Here is a 24,922-nt window from a genome sequence, read left to right on the forward strand (position 1 = left end):
TGTTGAACTCTGAAACTTTGCCGAGATTAGGATCCAGAGATAAAGATAGTTTGGAAAAGGCCCAGAAATATCATTAGGAGAACCAGTGATATTAATAGGTTTCGCACTCTGGTTTTTCTATGCATACAACTTACTCTTGAGAAATCATTTATTCATATACGCAGAGCATGATCTGTACTATGACTTAATTCCAAAGATAGCTCCATTATTGGTATGGTAAATTGAGCGAGCAGATGTTCTTCTGCCTGAACTTTACCTTCTCCAAAACCCACTCTGCCCCATCCGCCCATAAAATACCCACCACAAAAAGGCTGGGCGAAGCGAAGAGGTGCACAACGATCTTCTCAGTACCAGCCCACGCTTGAGAAACCCCTACCCTGCCAGAATCGCCAAATGCCACTGGTGACACAGATTTAAATACCATAGAGCACGGGCTTTGGAGTCAGAGGACATGGGTTCAAATTCCAGATCCACCAGTTGTCAGCTGTGTGACTTTGGGCAAGTCACTTAACTTCTCTGTGCCTCAGTTACCTCATCTGTAAAATGGGGATGAAGACTGTGAGCCCCCCGTGGGACAACCTGATCACCTTGTAACCTCCCCAGCGCTTAGAACAGGGCTTTGCACATAGTAAGCGCTTACTGACTGCCATCATTATTATTATTATCACTAAGCTGTGCACCTTCTCTTCTGATGAAAGCATAGACGCAGACTTCAAATACCATAGCAAGACGGCCAGCCTATCCTTTGGGAGACCGAAAGCAGAGCTTGGAATGAGTCAAACTCCAGACTCAAGCTTGAGATCTATAGAGACATTGTATTGTCTCACCTCTTTTGCGATGGGGAGATTCACTCATCCGTTCAATCGTATTTATCGAGCACTTACAGTGTGCGGAGCACTGTACTAAGCATTTGGAAAGTACAGTTCAGCAACAAAGAGAGACAATCCCTGCCCAAAACAGGCTCATAGTCTAGAAGCGGGGAGATAGATCTGGGCTTAATACAGCCACTGACATCTGGAGTCCACCTCTGGATCACACTTAACGACCTTTGGTCACATCAAATACTTAGACTGTGAGCCCCATGTGGGACAGGAACTGGGCCCAACCTGATTAGCTTGTATCTATCCCTGTGCTTAGTACAGTGCCCAGCATAGACTAAGTGCTTCACAAGTACCATGACAATAAAGGCAGCGGCCCGTGAGAGCAGAATGGACAACTGCAGGATACGGAAACAGCTAGACCGCTTAATGGTTGATCGGGGGGACATAAGAAAAGCTTAGCAGTGGCCGTTGGAAGACAGCAGCAAAAGCCAGATCAACCGGGAAAATAGAAATGGAGTGACTTAGCGCAGCAGGAATGAAAATGACAACAGGAAATGAAAGTATGACTTTCATTTACTCCACTCATTCATTCATTCATTTTTATTGAGCATTTACTGTGTGCAGCACTGTACTAAGCGCTTGGGAACTACATCGATAACATATAGAGACGGTCCCTACCCAACAATGGGCTCACACTCCACCTCTGTGCTAAAGCACTGAATTTTGCGCTTAAATCTTGAATACTATGAAGGGTTTTTTATGGCATTTATTAAGCACTTACTATGTGCAAAGCACTGTTCTAAGCGCTGGGAAGATTACAAGGTGATCAGATGTCCCACTGGGGCTCACGGTCTTAATCCCCATTTTACAGATGAGGTAACTGAGGCCCAGAGAAGTTAAGTGACTTGCCCAAAGTCACACAGCTGACAAAAGTTGAGTGTGCGCCCCCAGGTCTTCAGATCCTGGGATTTGGAACACATCTCCATGTGTGCTTTTTTGTACACGCTTGAGGATATCCATTCTTGGCCTGTGTCTTTCCAAACTGAAGACTGAGCTCATTTTCTAAAGCGAACTTTGGCTGAGGAAAATTCTCCGGAGGGTATGTAGGTGGGTCACATTGTCCAAGTTATTACTATCATTATTATAATCATCATTATTAGTATCATTATTATTACTGCATTAGTTTAACACGATGTGTCAAGCACTGTGCCAGCACAATATGAAAATCTCCAATGATCTCTAGTCTGTAAGCTCACTGTGGGCAGGGAATTCATCTGTTTATTGTTGCATGTACTGTCCCAGGAGCTTAGTACAGTGCCCTTCACACAGTAAGCGCTCAATAAATACGATTGAACGCATGAATGGATATACAAATATACAGCAGCGCAACCGTGCTCTAAAATGTCATAATGATAATAATAATAATAATGGAATTTATTAAGCGTTTACTATGTGCAAAGCACTGTTCTAAGCGCTGGGGAGATTACAAGGTGACCTTGTATTATCATCACAGTTTTAATCCCCATTTTACAGATGAGGTAACTGAGGCCCAGAGAAGTTAAGTGACTTGTCCAAAGTCACAAAGCTGATAATTGGTGGATAATTGAACCCATGACCTCCGACTCCAAAGCCCGGGCTCTTTCCACTGAGCCACACATAGAGATCAGAGTGTTTGAATATCATACATTGGAAAGGGGTAGCTTGCAGATGTTTAAAGGCATTTCAAGGGGGTAAATAGACGTATACCAACCCACTGGAAATGGATTGATGTGTAATGGAAACAATCGTTTCAGTTGAGGGAAAGGATTCCCTTAGACGTGAGGACATTGTGGAGGAGCCATTTGGAGGAGAATGTAATGATCTGTAAACTCTCACATCTGTTGACAGCATCTCTGTGCTGGGAAAGAAGCAAGGGAAATGAGAGGAAAAATGGCCTTGAAAATCATTCTACCAAATGATTAATTACAACTAGACACCTCACCCAAATGCCACTGAACGGAGAGCTGTCCGTGGAGTGTGTGATAAAAGGCTTCTGTGTCCTTGGCCCTGTTCGGACCGACGCTCCCATTATATCCCTAATACATTTCGGCAAAGGTTCTCACAAACGTTTCCCCCTCTTTGGGCCTGGGTAGAGGCTCCTGGATGCTTGTGAGGATTCACTTCTCCACCCAGGAGAGGAGAATTATGCTAAATAACACAATCTATAAATTGTTGGTATTTATTGCGTGCTTATCTGTTCACAGAATGCTGTACTCAGCACTTGGAAGAGCCCAATAAAGTGGGTAGATAGGATCCCTGCCCTCCAGGAACTCTTATATTTTCATAGCCCTTTCATTATTCCGTAGTACTTTAATATGAATTGTCCCTGAACATCCCTGTGAGGTAGGGCGAGGCAGAGAGTATCTTCCCCACTTTACAGATAAGAAAACTGAGGCACAGAAAGGTTAAGGGACTTGCCCAAGGTCATACAGCAGACCAGCGGCAGAGCTGGGACTAGAGCCCAGGTTGCTTGACTCCCAGTCCTTTGCTTTGTACTTCCCAGGCGCTTAGTACAGTGCTCTGCACACAGTAAGCACTCAATAAATACGATTGATTGATTGATTGATTGATTGATTTTCCTCCAGGCGGCCATTTCCCGGTGCTCCTCCACCCCGGAGGCAAGCCCTCCCTTCGTGGCATGGTGTATCAATCAGTGGTATTTATCGAATTCCTACAGACGACAGAGCGCTATCCTAAGCATTGGTGGATATTATAGTGTCACCATAGGCCACGCTGTCTCCCAAAGTAGGGAATTCCGACATTCCTATGCCCATAATGGATTCCTAACTACCTGTGATTTCATAGTTGCCAAGTGACCTTTCCTCCAGAAAAATAAAAAGGCAGCCAAGTCAACTGATTCTGCACTAAATTCCACCAAAATGGCGGCTGGCTAATTAGTAGATTGGTCGGTCAGTTGACGAGTATTTACTGAAGGCTCTCGGGTAAATAGCAGTGGGCTAAGTGCTTGGGGTATGTGCAGAATAAAGAAAGAACAAGCACGGTGGGGTGTAAGGGCGGGCGGGCGGCGGGGGGAACAAGTGTCGTGGAGGGTTCCCTGACAACCTGGCAGATGTCACTTCCAGATTTAGGGATATTCGCATGGAATTTTGAAAAAAGAAGCCGAACTGGCATCGGTGCTCTTTGGTGAACAGGGGAGGCCAGCACAGAAAGCTGGATTTTAATAATAATTAATGATGATGGTATTTGTTCGGTGTTTACTATGTGCCCAGTTCTAAGCACTGGGGTAGATACAAGGTAATCAGGTTGGACACAGTCTCTGTCCTACATGGGGTTCACAGTCTTCATCCCCATTTTCCAGATGAGGGAACTGAGGCCGAGAGAAAGGAAGAGAATTGCCCAAGGTCACGCGGCAGACAAGTGGTGGAGCCGGGATTAGAACCCAGGCCTCTGCTCTTGCCACCTGGGTGTCAATCCATGTATCCCCGTGTATCTTCTAGACTGTGAGCCCACTGTTGGGTAGGGACTGTCTCTAAATGTTGCCAACTTGTACTTCCCAAGCGCTTAGTACAGTGCTCTGCAAATAGTAAGCGCTCAATAAATACGATTGAATGAATGAATGAATTGCCCCAGAGTCTGGATGCAAAAGCAGGGAGTTTTCTCTCCCCTCTCCACCGAAGTGGGAATATTATGATCAATCAGTGGTATTTATTGAGTGTTTACTTGTGTGCAGAGCTCTGTACTGAACTCCTGGGAGAGTCCTGTTACCCTAGCAGGTCAGTGGTAGCAAATCACATATATCTCTGGCTGCAGGGAGTAAGGGCGCGTTGGCTTCTATTAAACCTTCCTTCTGGGTGGCCGGACTCACACATGTACTGCAGTAAACCTACACTGTGCTGTTCCTGTTTATTGATAATTATCTCTTACATATCTGAGTAAGCTTGTGTTCCTGAAGGTATAGGGGATGCCCTAGAGGAATAACTTGCAAAAATGAACACTTCACTGCACATCCTAATTATGATTTAATTAGGGAATTTAAAAAAAATGCCGAGCACATGTTTTTAGCAAGTGCATAATCACTGACTTATTGCTTGTAGGGTTTTTTTACATATTTTTCATTGTAAATATCCAATTAGAATCGTCATTCAGGTCAAATTTAAAACATTCAAAATCCTACTCGAAAGAATGAGATTTTTTTTTGTCCTGAAGCATACTATCTCTACTGTAATTTTAAATTTCATTTTCAGATTCACGGTCCGGTCCCTGACCATAGTTTTCAAGACATTGCCTCTCAGAAGCACTCACAGGGAGCAATGCAATCTCACCATGAGTTGCGTCGTCTACAACAGTTCATCAAAGGCGAGTACCAAAGTGCGAGGTTACTTGTATTAGAACTGGCTTTCTCTCTATCTCTCAGGGTGGCTGGGGGGATCTGGGTTCGAATCCCATTCTGTCAGTGACATGGGGCGACTCAATAAACCTCGCTGAAACTCAGTTTCCTCATCTGTAAAATGGGGACATTGTGAGGGTAAAATGAGATAATTGATGCAAAAAGGATTTGGTAAAATAAAAGTGTTCCACAGATTCCAGACATCATATTTCATTAATAATAATAATAGTAATAAAATACATCATAAAGTGATTCTACAACTAGTATCTCAACTTCTATTTATGCATTTATGAGAAAGGCCAGCCAGGAATTTCCCTAGCAATGTGAATTAATCATGATTTGTCTTTAAACCCGTGCTACTATTAATATGTTTAGTGCTTAACTCAGTGGTTAGGATGGGAAATTAAATTCTAATTTGGAACCGAGGGGAATAGAGCTACATCAGAGGGGAATCGGATAAATCTTTGACTCCTTTTTGACTCCAGTGGTGAAATGGGCTGGTGTCAACCCTTACTGGGTAATTTCTTTTGACAATTCTAGTTGCAAATATTTTGACATCTACCTTTCTGCATTGGAATGATGGCTCTTGTGGGCAGGTATCACGTCATATCTTTGTTTTGTACTTCCAAAGCACACTGCACCCATTGTGACTACTGATGTGACTAATATTACCACTGCTATCACCTCAACTACTACCACTACTAGTGCAACAATTACTACTACTACTGCTATTTCTACTACTGCTGCTACTGCTACTCTCAATACTATCAATCAGTGGTATTTATTGAGCACTTACTGTGTGCAGAATACTATACTAAATGCTTGGGAGAGTATGAAATAACAGAGTTGGTATCCACTTTCCCTGCCCACAAGGAGCTTATAGTCTAGAGATGAGCTTAAAGACCCTAGAAGCTCTCCAGCTTTCTCTATTTTACATACTGGCTCACCCCATCTGCTTAGGGAAGCAGCGTGACTTAGTGGAAAGAGCCCGGGCTTGAGAGTCAGAGGTCCTGGGTTCTTATCCCGGCTCTGCCACTTATGAGCTGTGTGACTTTGGGCAAGTCACTTAACTTCTCTGTGCCTCAGTTACCTCATCTGTAAAATGGGGATTAAAACTGTGAGCCCCCGGTGGGACAACCTGATCACCTTGTAACCTCCCCAGTGCTTAGAACAGTGCTTTGCACATAGTAAATGCTTAATAAATTCCATTATTATTATTATTATGACATTTTAGAGCACGTGAGCCCCACGTAGGACAACCTGATTGCTTTATATTTACCCCAACACTTAGAACAGTGCTTAGCACATAGTAAGCACTTAACAAATGCCATTATTATTATTAATCCCCATTTTACACCCTTACATCTTCCAAGTTCACCTACTTACTTTCCCTCGTACTCACCTCTTCCTCCTCTGGCTCATTGCTCACAACCTAATCCCTTAACAAGTACCATTATTATTATTATTATTATTATTACCCCCTGCCTGGCTCTCTCCTCCCATTCAAATTCACCAGACCACTGCCCTCCCCATCTCCAAAAATCTCTAGATTGTAAACTCCCTGTGGGCAGGGAATTTGTCTGTTATATTGGTGTATTGCATTCTCCCAAGCACTTAGTACAGTGCTCTGTGAATGGTAAGCACTCAATAAATATGACCAACTGACTGATTGTCCCAGGGGAGGGAGGGCTGGGACTTCAGGTCCTACCCCCTGTCCCTACTCTCTCTTGCTGGCCACCTGTTCATTCAATTGTATTTATTAAGCGCTTACTGTGTGCACTGGGGTATTCACCTCCATATCCCCAGTAGCTTTTCTGGGCACATATTTAAAAAAACTCTGTTCCTTCCCCCTTCCTGTAATTCATTTTTGTGTCTATCTCCCCCTCTATTTTCTTCCAGGGCGGGGACCGTGTTTCTGAACTCCATTGTCCTCTCCAGCTAATAATAAAGATAACTGTGATTATCATTAGGGAAGCAGCGTGGTCTAGTGGAGACAGCATGGGTCTCGGAGTCAGGAGGACCTGGGTTCTAATTCCAGCTGTGCCACTTGTCTACTGTGTGACCTTGGGCAAGAGACTTCACTTCTCTGGGCCTCAATTACCTCATCTGTAAAAAGGGGATTAAGATTGTGACAGGGACAGGGACTGCCCCTTCTAGACTGTGAACCCATTGTTGGGTAGGGACTGTCTTTATATGTTGCCAACTTGTACTTCCCAAGCACTTAGTACAGTGCTCTGCACACCGTAAGCGCTCAATAAATACGATTGAATGAGTGAATGAATGACTAACCTGATTAGCTTGTATATGCACCAGTGCTTAGTACAGCGCCTGGAACATAGTAAGTGCTTAACACCATAAAAACAAAACAAAACAAACAAATAAAAAAACTTATGCTTTTGGTTAAGTGCTTACTGTATAATAATAATAATAATGGCATTTATTAAGTGCTTACTATGTGCAAAGCACTGTTCTAAACTCTGGGGAGGTTACAAGGTGATCAGGTTGTCCCACGGGGGGCTCACAGTCTTAATCCTCATTTTACAGATGAGCTAACTGGGGCACAGAGAAGTTAAGTGAGTTGCCCAAAGTCACACAGCTGACAATTGGTGGAGCTGGGATTTGAACCCATGACCTCTGACTACAAAGCCCGGGCTTTTTCCACTGAGCCACGCTGCTTCTCCAAGCATACCAAGCACTGTGTTAAGTCCTGGGGTAAATGCAGTAATATTTATTGAGCACTTAGGGTCTGCAATCAATCAATACTTGTTGAGCTTTTACCCTGCGCAGAGCATTGCACTAAGCAATGGGGAGAGATGAGCACTAATATAAATACATTAATTAGGGATATGTACATAAGTCTTGTGGGGCTAAAAGTGGGCAAATAAAGGGTAAAAATCCAAGTCAAGTCCCTTTCCCACATGGATCCCACAGTTTAAGGGGGAGGAAGAACAACTCCGGCTCTTAATATAGTGCTCTACACAGAGTAAATGCTCAACAAATATGATCGATTGTTTTACTGATTGAGTGCTTTTGTCAGTTGTACCATTGTTCTCCCTCCTACTTCCACAATTTGTAAAGAATTTGTTTTCTGTCCATTTCCCCTAGTTTGGAAACTCCTTGATCAACTAACCAATCAGTTGTATTTACTGAATGGTTAATTCGTGAGGAGCACTGTACTAAGTGCTTATGGCAAGGAATGAATGTATGTCTTGCTCCTGGTGTGCTCTTCCTTGTGCTTAGTACAAAGTAAGTGCTCAATAAATATCATCGATTGATGGTAGAACCCAAGGGGGGATGTTTAAGGGAGGCAGGAGTGGTACAGCAAGACATTAGAGACCAGAAATCTTCTTCCTTGGTGTCTTGCTGCATCAATCAATTATTAGGAATTTATTGAGCACTTACCATGTGCAGAGCACTGTACTAAGCGCTCAGGAGAATAAAATGTCAGAGTTGGTAGCCATGTTCCCTCCATGCCTTGCAAACAGGCCTCTTTCCAAGCACCATATGGGGAGGATCAGGTGGTCCGAGACTGGGAAAACAGATCAGAGAGGATTTGGGAAGAAGCGGTTCTGGCCGTTGGCTCCCTGCCCGGGGGATTTCTAGCTTTGCTCCTGGCTCTCCTGGCTTGGGAGGAAGTTAGCCGGCCTGGAAGCAGCAGGGAGACTGGCTGAAGCCATCCTGGAAGTTCCAAGTTCTTCAGCAGATATTTTTTTCCCTGATACTTCCCTGACTACGCCCCCATTTCCCCTCTCCACCTTCCCCGCTGCGCTGATTTGGCACTTGTCCGTCTACTGCTGCTGAAACTGTCTGGCATTTTGATGATATTTTTAGTTTTCATGGTATTTGCTAAGCGCTTCCTATGTGACACACTCTGTACTAAGCGCTGGGGTAGATGCAAGATAGTCAGTTGTATTTATTGAGCGCTTTCTGTGTGCAGGCACTTTAGTAAGCACTTGGGAGAGTACAATACAACAATTGTATTCATTCATTCATTCAATCATATTTGTTGAGTGCTTACTGTGTGCAGAGAACTGTACTAAGTGCTTGGAAAGTACAAGTTGGTAACATATAGAGACGGTCCCTACCCTATAGCGGGCTCACAGTCTGGAAGGGGGAGACAGACAACAGAAAAACACATATTAACAAAATAAAATAAAAAGACTAGTAAATATGTACAAGTAAAATAAATAGAGTAATAAATCTGTACAAACATATATACAGGTGCTGTGGGGAGGGGAAGGAGGTAGGGCACACAGTTGTATTGTGTAACACATTCCTTGCTCACAATGAGCTTGCAATCTAGAAGGGGAGACAGACATTAATAGAAATGGATAAGGTCATCAGGTTGGACCACTTTCTCTGTTATTCGGTTATATCGCAGGAACCACTGAACTACTGGGGCTTATGGTCAGAGATCAATCGATCGTTTTGATTCAAAAGTCATTAATCATTAATGTGGACTACTTTTCAGTACCCAGCCGTGTTCACTTGTGAGAGCTCAGCTACGTCTCAATGCAATTTTCTTGTCGATGTTCAGGATCCCCCTCTTTATATGCCAGACTGCCACTCTCCCCACCTTCAAAAGCTCATTAAGGTCACATTTCCTCCAAGAGGCTTTCCCCAATTAAGCCTTCATTTCCCTGACTCTTTCTCTCTCCTGTTTAACTTGTGGGCGTAGATCTGTGCCCTTTGACCCTATGGAATTCACTCCACCCTCAACCTCACAGCATATACGTGTATCTGTAATTTATTTACATTAATATCTGTCTCTCCCTCTAGTTCATTGTGGGCAGGGAACATGTCTGCCGACTCTGTTGTATTGGACTCTCGGTACAGTGCTCTGTAGACAATAAGCACTCAATAATTCGATTGATTGATTGATGACAGATGCACTCAACTACACTCACTGCAACAAAAACAAGCAGTCCACCACCGTGCCCCCTCCTACCTCACCTTGCTACTCTCCATCTATAACCCAGCCCGCACACTTTGCTCCTCTAATGCTGAACTTCTCACTGTGCCTCCATCTCGCCTGTCTCACCGCCGAACCCTGGCCCACGTCCTGGGCCTGGAACGCCCAATCTCCTCAAATCCGACACAATTACTCTCTTCCACTTCAAGGCCCTACTAAAATCACGTCTCTGCCAAGAGGCCTTCCCAGACTATACCCCCCCTTTCCTCTTCTCCCACTCCCTTCTGCATCGCCCTGACTTGCTCCCTCTGTTCTTCCTCCCTCCCAGTGTCACCCGTCCTCCGGGGACAGGTTCATTGAGTAATCGGCGAGGGGCGGGGGGGCAGGGGATGGAAAGCCTGAGTTTTATATAAAATTTATTCCGCGAGGCGAATTGAATTATGTAGTTGTTTAGGCGCTGAACGTCTAATTAACGCTAATATAGCGCTGAACAAGTAGAAGCAGCATGGCTCAGTGGAAAGAGCCCGGGCTTTGGAGTCATAGGTCAGGGGTTCAAATCCCGGCTCCGCCAGTTGTCAGCTGTGTGACTTTGGGTGACTTCACTTCTCTGGGCCTCAGTTACCTCATCTGTAAAATGGGGATTAAAACTGTGAGCCCCCCATGGGACAACCCGATCACCATGTCACCTCCCCAGCGCTTAGAACAGTGCTTTGCACATAGTAAGCACTTAACAAATACCATTATTATTATCATTATTATTTCCTAATCTTGGCTGCTACACGTCGGGTAATCGGCACCTCAGGGGACTGGAATAGGGACCAGTCACTGTTGACCACATTGACCAAAGTGCTCCAGGTTTGCACCCCCGTGGCCCTATCCCTCAAACGGTGGGCCAGCCCGCGCTCCGGCTCTGGGGGTGCACCCATTACTATTGCACGAAGTAGGCCCTCTTGGGTGGGGAGGGACCAGGGGCTTGGTTCCTGAGTTTTCTCCCTCTCATCCAGGAGTTGTTCGATTCCAAGCACCAGGAGATGCTGGTTTAATGTAGCTGGGTCGGTCCACCGGAGAGTGCCGGCCCTTCCGTGTTCACTCCGGGGGACTGTCCGAGCCCAATGTACCGCGAAGGTCCAGAGGGTGCGACCGTGATTGTGAGTGTGGGTCACATCCACCCCTGGGCCCAAATCGAGGGGGCTGCTTTTGTTTGGGCCGAGGTCCACCTGGGCGGCTGCTCCCTTCCATCCCCTGGCCAGCCACCCTATCACCGGTTCCCCGGGGTCCCGGGAAAACTCCTTAGAGAGCTGCCTGAGCTCGGTGGCTGTGAAGTTTGTTGTTACCAACTTGTACTTCCCAAGTGCTTAGTACAGTGCTCTGCACACAGTAAATGCTCAATAAATACGATTGAATGAATGACGTTTGTAGTCTGGGTGGTGACCTTTCCCTGGGAATTCTGCTCTTCCTTGATAATGGGGTAGAAGGGGCTTGGGCTGCCACTCGGAGTTCTGCGGGGGCACCTCCCAATCCCGCGGGGAAGAGGGCGGTTCAAGTTATGGTAGGGGATCGGGATCCCCCTTCTCCTCCCCAGAGGAATTCTCCCCACCAGCTCTGAGTACATGACCCGCTTGATCTCCTGCTCAGTTACGGGAAGTTTCCTCTGTTCTTCCAACTCCTTAGCCACCCGGGGTGCCAATTTCTGCTCTAAAAAGATCCCCTGCTGCATTTTTACATCCGCCGCTGTCTGCAATAGGAGGCATTTCGTTTCACGTTCCTTTAGTTTTGCCTCTAGGGCTGCCCTCCCTTGCCGCCACCGCCGGCGGTCCTGGGTGGCGGCCTGCAGAGCCGTTGCTAGGAGACCGAGGAGGGTGGGCTTTCCTTTCTTTTTCCTGATTTGGGTAGCCTCCCGCCAACCCCAAAATTCCCTCACCAGACTGGCCGGATCCTCCCAGGGCTGTCCCAACTCGAGGTTTTCCATCCCTGATTGGCGAGGAATTCAAACAGCCCTCTCGACCCTCTGTCGCCTATCGCTGATCCCATCCTCGTCGCCACGCGTCGTCCTGGGACAGGTTCGTTCAGTAATCGGCAAAGAGAGAGAGAGAGAGAAAGAGAGAGAGAGAGACAGACAGACAGAGACCGGGGACGGAAAGCCTTTTATATAAAACTTATTCCGTGAGGCGAATTGAATTATGTAGTTGTTTAGGTGAAATGGATTGAGCTTCCCTTTCAGGAGGAATGTAATCAATTAGCAATATTCGAGCTTCTCTAACGGAAGAAACACAATCATACGTTAATCGCGTGTGGGTGAGGCGACTAGCTCTCACTCATGTACACTTCCCACTCGGGACGAATTCACTTACTTTCCCACACGGAAAGAATCCATTCCATTCCCCGCGCACGTGGTGGGTGGCTAGCTAGCTCTCACGATGTGCACTCCCTACATGGGAGGAATCCACTTATGATCCCCATCCGCAGCGGGGCACCTGGGTCCCACCCCCGAGACACTCACCCGTCCCACGGCCCTTGCCTCAGTTTGTTGGTTCTGGTTACTGGGCGGGCATCTGGCCTTCTGGGCAGACAAAGACATGTGGGCCGCTGCTGCTCTTGCAGCAGCTCCTCCTGCTGCTGCATGTCTTGGTGTTCTGGGCCGAAGGTCACAGGCGACAGGTATTTATCACATGTGCCCCTAGGCTATTCCAGCTTCCACCTCAATCTATCCAATTTCTGCCCTCCCCCCTCCTCCATACCTAATTTGATTGGCATGGGGGCGAGGGACACCTTCTGTATTCCAGGCTTGGGCTATCAATCTAGCAGATTTGGTTGTGGGGGCGGTATCCCACCCTCACTTCCGAGTTCATTCATTCATTCATTCGTACTTATTGAGCGCTTACTGTGTGCAGAGCACTGTACTAAGCGCTTGGGAAGTACAAGTTGGCAACATATAGAGATGGTCCCTACCCAAAAGCAGGCTCACAGTCTAGAAGGGGGAGACAGACAACAAAACAAAACATGTGGTCAGGTGTCAAGTCATCAGAATAAACAGGTAAAGCTAGATGGACATCGTTGACAAAATAAATAGAATAGTAAATATGTACAAGTAAAATAGAGTAATAAATCTGTACAAACATATATACAGGTGCTGTGCGGGGAAGGAGGTAGGGCGGGGGATGGGGAGGGGGAGAGGAAAAAGGGGGCTCAGTCTGGAAAGACCTCCTGGAGGAGGTAAGCTCTCAGTAGGCTTTTAAGGGAGGAAGAGAGCTAGCTTGGCGGATGTGTGGAGGGAGGGAATTCCAGGCCAGGGGGAGGACGTGGGCCGGGGGTTGACGGCGGGACAGGCGAGAATGAGGCCCAGTGGGGAGGTTAGCGGTGGCAGAGGAGCAGAGGGTGTGGGCTGGGCTGCAGAAGGAGAGAAGGGAGGTGAAGTAGGAGGGGGCGAGGGAATGGAGAGCCTTGAAGCCAAGAGTGAGGAGTTTTTGCTTGATGTGTAGGTTGACTGGTAGCACTGGAGATTTTTGAGGAGGGGAGTAACATGCCCAGAGCGTTTCTGCACAGAGGTGATCCGGGCAGCAGGGTGAAGTATAGACTGAAGTGGGGAGATGGGATGATCCTCCCACAGGAGGATGGGAGATCAGAGAGGAGGCTGATGCAGTAATCCAGTCAGGATAGGATGAGAGATTGAACCAGCAAGGTAGTGGTTTGGATGGAGAGGAAAGGGCAGATCTTGGCGGTGTTGTGGAGGTGAGACCGGCAGGTTTTGGTGATGGATTGGATGTGAGGGGTGAACGAGAGAGGAGAGTCGAGGATGACACCAAGGTTGCGGGCTTATGAGATGGGAAGGATGGCAGTGCCGTCTACAGTGACGGGAAAGTCAGGGAGAGGGCAGGGCTTGGGAGGGAAGGTAAGGAGTTCAGTCCTGGACATATTGAGTTCCGCCTGCTGGCTCAGGTGGTCACTAGATAGCTTTTGACCTTGAGATGGCCAGTACCCCAGGGTCACCTTGGGACACCCAGCCCCACAGCACTCATGTACATATCTGTAATTTATTTATTTGTATTGATATCTGTCTCCCCTCTCTAGACTGCATGCTCGTTGTGGGCAGGGAATGCCGAGTGCCTAGAACAATGCTCTACACAAAATAAATGCTCAGTAAATACGACTGGTTGATTGATTAACTGACTGAGTTCCATGGAAGGTTATGAGTACTTAGGTGTGTCTGTGGCATGAAAGTGCTGACATGGGAGTTGGGGCAATATGGGGTGGAGAGATGAGAGAATAATCAGGGAAGTCTTCCTGGAAGAGACACGATTTTAGTAGGACTTTGAAGACGGGGAGAGCGGCGGTCTGCCAGATGTGAAAGTGGAGGGAGTTCCAGGAAGGAGGGTGGGTGTGAGCAAGAGGTGACAGAGGGGTGAATGTGAGCAGTGAGTAGGTTGACTTGTGAAAAATTCCAAGTGTGAGATGGTGTGTAATGGGAGAAGAGAGTAAATAGGAGGAGGGAGAGATCTACTGGAAAGTTTTCAGGAGCTGGGGCTTGATGGGGAGAGAAATGGACAACCATTTCTTTTAAACTAAAGAAAAGTACAAGCATGATAGGTTAAGGAAGGAATGAGGAGGAGAAACTGGCTCATTGTGAATAGTGAAAAAAAAATCGAAGTTAGATCCTCGGCTTATTTATGAAAATTCTTGAAACCTCTCACTCGATCAACGCAGCATACTTTTCTAAAAATTGACTGAGCATCTTTAATTCACCATGTCTACCTCCCAAATCCGCAGTTACTCAGTAGGGCTCATTTATCTCTGCCTTTTTCTCTATCACTCTTCATGCCCTTTTTGCCTGCATCAACCGACTCAACTGCTCTTAGACGTTTTGTAGAAAGCATATTGCAAGAATAGATTAATGCCATTAAGCTTCCCAAAACAAGAAATTATAATTAGTAGTTTGGTTATGGACACAAACAGGCTTCTAAAAAGTATATATATAATGAAAAAAGCACTATGCCATTCTGCTTCTCACAAAAAGCTATTCTAAAAGCCGCATGGCCCAGTGAAAAGAGTCCTATACTGGGAGTCAAGAGACCTGGCTTCTAATTCCGTCTCCATCACTTACCTGTTGATTGACCTTGGGTAAGTCATTCAACTGCTTTTTGCCTCAGTTTCCTCATGTGTAAAATGGGGATTAAATACCAGTTCTCCCTCCTATTTAGACCATGAGCCCCATGTGGAATGGGGCTGGGTCTGATCTGATAATTTTGTATCTCCCCCAGCACTTAGTACAGTGCTTGGCACTTGACACATAGTAAGCCGTTATTCCAAAACCATTATTTCTATCTACCCAAGTGGTTAAGAATTATTCTAAACATTATTATCATTACTAGTAGGAGGAATGCAATTGTGTGATTACAGTCTCGTTTTGGGCAAAAACATGCTGACCCAGAAAAACTGCAAGTTTCCTGGATTCATATTTTCTTTTCATCTCTAGTCAGTGAAACGGTTGAGAAGCTGCATGGCCTAGTGGATGAAGCCTGGGCCTGCGAGTCAGAAGACCTTGGTTCTAATCCTGGCTCTGACACTTGTCTGCCGTGTGACCTTGGGTAAGTCACTTCACTTCTCTGCTCCTCTGTTCCTCAGCGGTATAATGGCGATTAAATAAATAATAAATGAATAATGATGACATTTATTAAGCACTTACTATGTGCAAAGCACTTGTTCTAAGAGCTGGGGAGCTTACAAAGGGATCAGGTTGTCCCACGGGGGGCTCACAGTCTTAATCTCCATTTTACAGATGAGGTAACTGAGGCACAGAGAAGTTGTGACTTGCCCAAAGTCACACAGCTGACAAGTGGCGGAGCTGGGATTTGAACTCATGACCTCTGACTCCAAAGCCCGTGCTCTTTCCACTGAGCCATGCTGCTTCTCTAAGACTGTGAGCCACATGTGGGACATGGATCGTGTCCACCCTGATTAGCTTTTATTTACCCCAGCACTTAGAACAGTGCCTGGCACATAAGAAGTGCTTAACAAATATCATGGAAAAAATGAAACACTCTTTGGGCAATCACCCGCTATGCAGCACAGATCAAAGTAAGGTATGTTTACCTTCAAACACTTTTGAAAGAAAGAAGTTGAGGAAAAGGGAGAACAGTGAGAATCTCCACCCCGGTCCTATACATGGGAAAATGGAAATAAGCATACTGGTTCAGAACTAATGATGGTTTTATAAAGTCTTCATTTCGGATAATTATCTCAGTTATGTTGAACAGCCCTCGAATCTAGCTCTCCAATCTTTTTGCCTAACATTGCTGCTTTTCATGGGAATTTCACTAGAGATTTGAAACTGTCAGAAATCTGCCCTGCTATTCCGATTTGTGCTTCAGAGACCTACAATTATTTCATTCCACCTGGGAGTTTGGAATTAAAGATGAATGAAAGGCTTTCAAAGGTCAAAAAGCCCTGGTAATCTGTTCCTGCCATCCAAATCCCCGGAGGCGAGAAAAATAAAATCTCCCTTTAATCAGAGGGCTGGAATCCTTTCCAAAAATTTTTCTGTTTGTCAGAGGTTCAAATTTGGACAAACAAGCTCGACGGTGGGTGAGAGGCCAGATAGAGAGCGAAAATGCCGATCAAATGGTTTCTCTGGTCACTTATTAGTTTTCTTTTTATGGGAAGCTGTGTGGCCTAGCAGAAAGAGTACGTGCCTGGGAGTCAGAGAACTTGGGTTCTACCAATTGCTTGCCATGTGACCTTGGACAAGTCAGTGAACTGCTCTGTACCTCAGTTTCTTCAACTGCAAAATGGGGATTCAATACCTGTTCACCCTCCTACTTAGACTGCGAGCCCCTTGGGGAGACTGGTGTCCAACCTGACTGATTTCTACCTGCCCCAGTGCCTAGGACAGTGTCTGACACGTAGTAAGCACTTCACAAATATGATAATAATGATTATGAGAATGACTGATTTTGTTTTGTGTGGAGTGAAGTCAGGGATGGCTGTTTGTATTCAAGATGGCACCCTTCTTCCCATGTGAACGGGTTGAAGGAAGGATGCCGAGATACCCTGCTGGGTGACTTGCTTCCTTCCCTCTCCATCATTTCCTATTCCATACTTTTCTCCCTTCCTTTCATCAATTGGTTCTACCAATTGCTTGCCATGTGACCTTGGACAAGTCAGTGAACTGCTCCGTACCTCAGTTTCTTCAACTGCAAAATGGGGATTCAATACCTGTTCACCCTCCTACTTAGACTGCGAGCCCCTTGGGGGGACTGGTGTCCAACCTGATTAATTTCTACCTGCCCCAGTGCCTAGGACAGTGTCTGACACATAGTAAGCACTTCGCAAATATGATAATAATGATTATGAGAATGATTGATTTTGTTTTGTGTGGAGTGAAGGCAGGGATGGCTGTTTGTATTCAAGATGGCACCCTTCTTCCCATGTGAACGGGTCAAAGGAAGGATGCCGAGATACCCTGCTGGGTGACTTGACTTACCAGTTCTTCCTCCTCTGCTTGTTTTCCCATCTTTCCCTTCAGTCATTCCCAACTCAGGTGCCTTGCCCTTTCATAAGCGCGCTTCCTTCCCTCTCCATCATTTCCTATTCCACACTTTTCTCCCTTCCTTCATCTTACAGAGGGCACCCAGAGCCCTCTGGGTCTCCCTGTCTGCCCCATTAGATTGTAAGGTTCTCGAGGGCAGGGACTGAGTCTTTTCCTTCTGTTGCTTTCTTCCGAAGTGCTCTTTACCCAGTAGACGTTCAGGACAGTGTTCTGTACCAGTAGATGTTCAGTACAGTGCTTTGCCCCCAGTAGAACCATTAGGGAGAGTGGAGTTCATAGGCATGTCTTCAAGGGGGTTGGACTTGGAAGGGCCTCCTTTGAAGGAGAAAACATTCTGTACCCCTGACCTGGAGCCTGGTGATGGGAGAAGAAGGATTGATCAGTGTTGGAGCCTGCTAGAGGCAAAAAGAATTCATTTAACTGCAGGCCATGCTGGGGACAGAGGGAAGTTGGGGGGAAGAGAGAGCAGGGAAAAGAGGGGCGGGGAAAGGAGGAGAAGGAAAACACTCTGCCACTTGTCTGCTGTGTGACTTTGGGCAAGTCACTTAACTTCTCTCTGTCTCAATTCCCTCATATATAAAATGGGGATTAAAACTGTGAGCCCCATGTGGGACAGTGACAGTGTCCAACCTGATTAGCTTGTATCTACCCCTAAAACCACCTCTCAGGGTTGCACCTGGAGAGTTTCCAGTACTCTACCAGTCTCGGCTATGGGAGGGAGAGTCAAGCAGAGGCCTACCCATTCCCTTCCTAGCTTGGGCAGCAGCTAGCGAGTGGAAGGCGATCTGCTACAAGTCAAAACTCACCCATGCTGGGTAACAGTGGCACGGGAGAGAGTCGAGGGCAGAGATTCGAGTTTGCTGCGTCAAAGGCAGCAATGGTAAACCACGGCTGGATTTTTATCAAGAAAACTCTATGGGTACACAGTACCAGAGTGATTGCAGAAGGACAGCGTGGCGTTCTGGGAGAGATGTGTCCGTGGTTCATTCATTCATTCAATCGTATTTATTGAGCTCTCACTGTGTGCAGAGCACTGTACTAAGTGATTGTGAAGTACAAGTCGGCAACATATAGAGACTGTCCCTACCCAACAGTGGGCTCACAGTCTGGAAGGGGGAGACAGACAACAAAACAGAACAAGTCCTATATAACACATCCAGCCAAAACCACGCTTTAAAGGAAAAAAAAAGATGATCCGGGGGCTGGGGTCATGGGGGAGAAAAGAAGGGAAGGAGAATAATAAGAGAAACGACATGGCTTAATGGCTAGAGCATGGGCCTGGGAATCAGAAGGACTCTCATTTATTTAACACAATTACCATTTTGTTCCAGAGAAAAGAGATTCTCCTGTTTCAGGAAACCATCCAGGAATTCAAGTGGCACAGTTCCCTTTCGGGAAGGGAGACTACACATTCCTAGGATTTCCAAGAAAGTTTGATGGCTTTTTTGGCCCAGTCAGTATCATGTGTCATAATCTAATGTATCTCAGAGTAGCTGAAGGAAAAAAGTCCGATGTGGACAACATCTCTGGTGACTGTGCATGTTTTTATGACATTCCTCATCAAGAAGAACTGAGTACAGCAAGGTATTAGTGACTCATCTTGAGCAAAGCATTCTACTTCCAGACAATGGTAATGTTTTAAATATAGGATTTCCTTGTACCCTCAAGGGCTCAGCTAAAAGTAGCCATAGCCTAGTGGGGGAGACCAAAGGCTTAGAAAATAAAAGAGGTTAAGGGATGCCCAGCTTCCAGCAAACCTGACAGAGATTTGTAACCAAACTCACAGTACTGCTTTAAGAAGGCTGTACTTTGAAGACTTCCTGAATAGAGAACGTATTGTCTGGTTTAAGTTCACTGTTACCAGTAATTTTACAGAAACGGACTTATACCTGAAATTTAAAAACACACTGTCCTTTGGCATTACCTTACCGAGGTGCTGCTATGGATCGGAAACGACTCAACGGCATAAGACAAGACCCCCAAAATTTAGTACAGTGCCTGGCACATAGTAAGCACTTAACAAATATCATTTAAAAACAAAAGGATTTGACCAATTAAGAGGACAGAAGGTCACTGCTAGTCTGAACACTTTTTCAAACTCCAGCTTAAAGTATTTTTGATTAATCCCTCTTCCAAGTCATACATCGCTTAGAACAGTGCTTTGCACATAGTAAGCGCTTAATAAATGCCATTATTATTATAGATTGAAATATGTAGTATATCATAGGAGCAGGATGCATGGAAAAGCATGATCTATAGTCCTGTATAACACTCTTCTGGATCTAGTATGTAAATCAGAAAGCTCTATCCCAAACCTCATGGACAAAATATTTCTGTACATTTAATGTTGCCAGCATGGGCTTTCTTCTGTAGAAACGTTCCCAGTCTTCATGCGCTTCCACAAAACTAAAGTCCTTGTAATGCTAAAACGTATTCCATTTTTGCCGTAGAAGCTGCAGCTACCTGAAAGGCCATTGGCCGGTGGTCCCTTTTACTGTCAGGGTACTTCAGAGCTCATTTCTGGGCCCCCTGTTCTTCTCACTCTTTCCTTTAATCTCTTAAAATTAAAGGAAGACGTGCAGCAAATCAAGCAGGGCCGGGGCAACAACACTTTGCAGCAGCTCCTTACCCTGAGTGAGGTTGAAGGAAGCCTCCTTGGTCACATGTAAATCCAGGAATGGTTCAGATGCTAAAATGGAAGAGACGCATGGTCTAGTGGCAAGAGCACGGATTTGGGAGTCAGAGGACGTGGGTTTTAATCCCGGCTTCGCCACTCGTCTGCTGTGTGGCCTTGGGAAAATCATTTAACTTCCCTGGGCCTCTGTTACCTCATCTGGAAAATGGGGATTAAGGCTGTGAGCCCCATGTGGGACAACCTGATGACCTTGTAGCTACCCCCAGTGCTTAGAATAGTGCTTGGCCCATAGTAAGCGCTTAACAAATACTATAGTTATTATTAAACTACTTCATCACTGAACCAGCCCTGTGAAGGACTGGGAAGCAGCATGGCCTGGTGGAAAGAGGACCTGGGTTCTAATCCCGGCTCCGCCGCTTGCCTGCTGCATCCCTTCTGTCTGCCTCAGTTACCTCATCTGTGAAATGGGGACTGAGACGCAGAGCCCCGTGTGGGACAGGAACTATGTCCAATCCAATAAACTTGTCTGTACCCCTGCACTTAGTAATAATTGTGGTATTTGTTAAGCACTTACCTGATACTGTACTAAGCACTGGGGTGGATACAAGCAAATTGGGTTGGACACAGTGCCTGTCATCATCATCATCATCATCAATCGTATTTATTGAGCGCTTACTATGTGCAGAGCACTGTACTAAGCGCTTGGGAAGTACAAATTGGCAACATATAGAGACAGTCCCTACCCAACAGTGGGCTCACAGTCTAAAAGGGGGAGACAGAGAACAAAACCAAACATACTAACAAAATAAAATAAATAGAATAGATATGTACAAATAAAATAAATAAATAAATAAATAGAGTAAAAAATATGTACAAACATATATACATATATACAGGTGTTGTGGGGAAGGGAAGGAGGTAAGATGGGGGGGCTCACAATCTTAGCCCCCATTTTACAGATGAGGAAAATAGGCACAGAGAAGTGAAATGACTCTCCCAAGGTCACGCCACAGATAAGTGGCAGAGCCAGGATTAGAACCCATGATCTTCTGACTCAGAAACGTGGGCTGCAGCCACTAGGGCATGCTGCTTCCCATACCCAGTGGGCTGGAGATTTTCCTGCCACGCAGGATGAGGTGGCACTATCTCGGCTGAGTAAGAGTGAGACAAAAGGATGGCGTTCCCCAAATCACTTTTCATACCAATGGTTGTCATAGAACTCAAAACTGAATATAACGATCGGCCTTTAAAGATGCCATTTTCAGTGCGTCTCACGTTGGGTTGCAACATCCAATATCTATTTCTAGAACTTCTGTTCTTCAGTTTAGTTTGTGGGGAGTACTAAAAATTTGAGCAATGGATGGCAAAACAAAACAGAGGGCAATATTTAAAACCCAGTGCGTTACTGTAGTCACTCTTGTTTTGGAAAGCAAGACAATGTCAGACTTCCAAAGTAAAGCAATTAAGATCTAGAGCTGTGCAGACTCCGTTTTTATAGCCAAATGTAGTCTATTTTTACAGTTTATGCTCTGAAGTATGAAAAGAAGAAAAACGCAAATACCTTGAACTAGTTCACATTTTCAGTTTATGTGCGGAACAGTGAACAAGAGAACCAAAAGATACAGTGGGGTGTTGGTTCTTGAAAATGGGGTTGTATCATGAGTAGCCCAATTTGGGGTAGATGTCCCATGAACTGACATGCCTGACTCCTCTCAGGGTCGTACTTGGAGAGTTTCCAGTACGCTACCAGTCTCAGCTATGGAAGGGAGAGTGAAGCAGAGGCCTTCCCATTCCATTTCTAGCTTGGGCAGTGGCTAGCGAGTGGAAGGCAATCTGCTGCAAGTTAAAACTCACCCATGCTGGGCAGCAGCGACATAGAAGAGAGTCGAGGGCAGAGGCTCAAGTTCACTGCGTGGAAGGAGGCAGTGGTAAACCGTTTCTGTATTTTTGCCAAGAAAAGTCTATGGCTACGCTACCAGAACAATTGCAGGTGGAGGGGGTGGGCGTTCTAGGAGAGATGCGTCCATGGCGTCACTCTGGATCGGAAACGACTCGACGGCATAAGACAAGACATGTCTGAAATTGGAATCTGTTCCAGAACAGATTTAAAAACAGCATTGCCTAGTGGATAGAGCACAGGCCTGGGAATCAGGAGGACCTGGGTTCTAATTAATCTTCTGCTGTATGATCTCAGGCAGGTCACTAATAATAATAATAATTTTGGTATTTGTTAAGCGCTTACTATGTGCCAAGCACTGTTCGAAGCACTGCGGGAGATTCAAGGTAATCGGGTTGTCCCACGTGGGGCTCACAGTCTTACTCCCCATTTTGCGGATGAGGTAACTGAGTCACAGAGAAGTTAAGTGACTTGCCCAAAGTCACACAGCTGATAAGTGGCAGAGCCGGGATTCAAACCCATGACCTCTGACTCCCAAGCCCACGCTCTTTCCATTGAGCCACGCAGCTTCTCATAATAATGATGGTATTTGTTAAGCGCTTACTATGTGCAAAGCACTGTTCTAAGCGCTGGGGGGGGGGGTAACAGGGTGATCAGGTTGTCCCACATTGTTTGGTGCAGTTGATCAGTACAGAATAGATCAATCAACCAGTCGTACTGATTGAGCACTAGAGGTGGGTGTGCAGAGCAGTGTATTAAATGCTTGAGAGAGTACAGTATGATAGAGTTGGTTGACACCTTCCCTGCCCACAAGGATCTTAAGCTCTTACTATGTGCAAAGCACTGTTCTAAGCGCTGGGGAGGTTACAAGGTGATCAGGTTGTCCCATGGGGGGCTCACAGTCTTAATCCTCATTTTACAGATGAGGTAACTGAGGCACAGAGAAGTGAAGTGACTCGCCCGAAGTCACACAGCTGACAAGTGGCAGAGCCAGGATTTGAACCTATGACCTCTGACTCCAAAGCCCGGGCTCTTTCCACTGAGCCATGCTGCGTTACCTCATCTGTAAAATGGGGACTAAGACTGCGAGCCCCATGTGAGATAGGGACTATATCCAACCAGATCAGCTTGCATCTATCCCAGCACTTAGTTCAGTGCCTGGCACATAGTAAGCACTTACTACATACCAGAAACAACAACAGCAACTACCTCTGGAAAACTCCGTGGCTCAGTGGAAAAGAGCATGGGCTTTGGAGTCTGAGGTCATGGGTTCAAATCCTGGCTCTGCCAATTGTCAGCTATGTGATTGCCTTTTAACTTCTCTGTGCCTCGGTTTCCTCATCTGTAAAATGAGGATTAAGACTGTGAGCCCCATGTGGGACGACCTGATGACCTTTTATGTAGCCCAGTACTTAGAACGGCGCTTGGCACATAGTAAGCGCTTAACAAATCCCATCATCGTCATCATCCTCCAGATAAAGGGACCGAGGGAGTGGCAGTGAGAGATTCCAGATGTAGACATAGGAGCAGTGTGGCATAGTGGAAAGAGCACGGGCTTGGGAGGCCGAGAATGTGGGTTCTAATCCTGGCTCTGCCACGTGTGTGATGTGTGACCTTGGGCCAGTCATTTCATTCTCCGTGCCTCAGTTCCTTCATTTGTAAAATGGGGATTAAGACTGTGAGCCCCATATGGGACAGGGACTGTGTCCAACCTGATATCTACTCCAATACTTAGAACAGTGCTTAGCACATAGTAAGCATTGAACAAATACTATAATTATTAGTATTATTATTATTAGATGTTGCAGCAGGAACTAGAACCCAGGAATGCCAACACTTAGTCTTGTGTGCAGAGAGCAGTGAGGCTCTGCCCTCTAGATTGTCAACTCCTTGTGGACAAGAATTATGTTTTATAACTCCATTTTACTGTACTCTCCCAAGCACTTAGTATAGGGCCCTTGCCCAGAGTAGGCACTGAGTAAATTCCATTAATTGTGAGCCCCCCGTGGGATAACCTGGTCACCTTGTAACCTCCCCAGTGCTTAGAACAGTGCTTTGCACATAGTAAGCGCTTAATAAATGCTATCATCATCCTCATCATGAACTGATTGACTGAGCAGCGTGTTGTGTGAAAATCAATCCATCCATCAATCAATTATATCTACTGAGTGCTTACCATGTGCAGAGCACTGTACTGAGCACTTGGAAAATAATAATAATAATGATGGCATTTATTAAGCACTTTCTCTGTGCAAAGCACTGATCTAAGCACTGGGAAGGTTACAAGGTGATCAGGTTGTCCCATGAGGGGGGCTCACAGTCTTAATCCCCATTTTACAGATGAGGTAACTAAGGCACAGAGAAGTTAAGTGACTTGCCCAAAGTCATACAGCTGACAATTGGCAGAGCCAGGATTTGAACCCATGACCTCTGACTCCAAAGCCCGGGCTCTTTCCACTGAGCCACGCTGCTTCTCTAAGTACAGCATGACAGTTGTTCCCTGCCCACAGCGATCTTACAGTCTAGACGGGGAGACAGATATTAGTATAAATACATGAATTGCAGATATGGACATAAGAGCAGGGGGTGCTGAGGGAGAGTGGAATAAAGGGTGCAAATCCAAATGCAAGGATGACGCAGAAGAGAGTGGGAGAAGAAGAATGTGAGGCCTTAGTCAGGGAAGGCCTCTTGGAGGAGATTCATGCAATCATATTTATTGAGCACTTA

At 45.8% G+C, this 24,922-nt stretch overlaps 2 non-coding genes across 2 annotated transcripts; both read left to right on the plus strand.

The window, feature by feature from the left end:
- Positions 1-18,321: 18,321 nt before the first annotated feature.
- On the plus strand, positions 18,322-18,459 carry LOC119920209. The gene has a single exon (XR_005447968.1). It is a non-coding gene; the product is annotated as a small nucleolar RNA SNORA7 (small nucleolar RNA).
- A 3,545-nt stretch (positions 18,460-22,004) lies between these two features.
- On the plus strand, positions 22,005-22,142 carry LOC119920174. The gene has a single exon (XR_005447938.1). It is a non-coding gene; the product is annotated as a small nucleolar RNA SNORA7 (small nucleolar RNA).
- The last annotated feature ends 2,780 nt before the right edge of the window (positions 22,143-24,922 follow it).

Source organism: Tachyglossus aculeatus, chromosome X1 (assembly GCF_015852505.1).
Source record: "Tachyglossus aculeatus isolate mTacAcu1 chromosome X1, mTacAcu1.pri, whole genome shotgun sequence".
Lineage (NCBI taxonomy): Eukaryota > Metazoa > Chordata > Mammalia > Monotremata > Tachyglossidae > Tachyglossus > Tachyglossus aculeatus.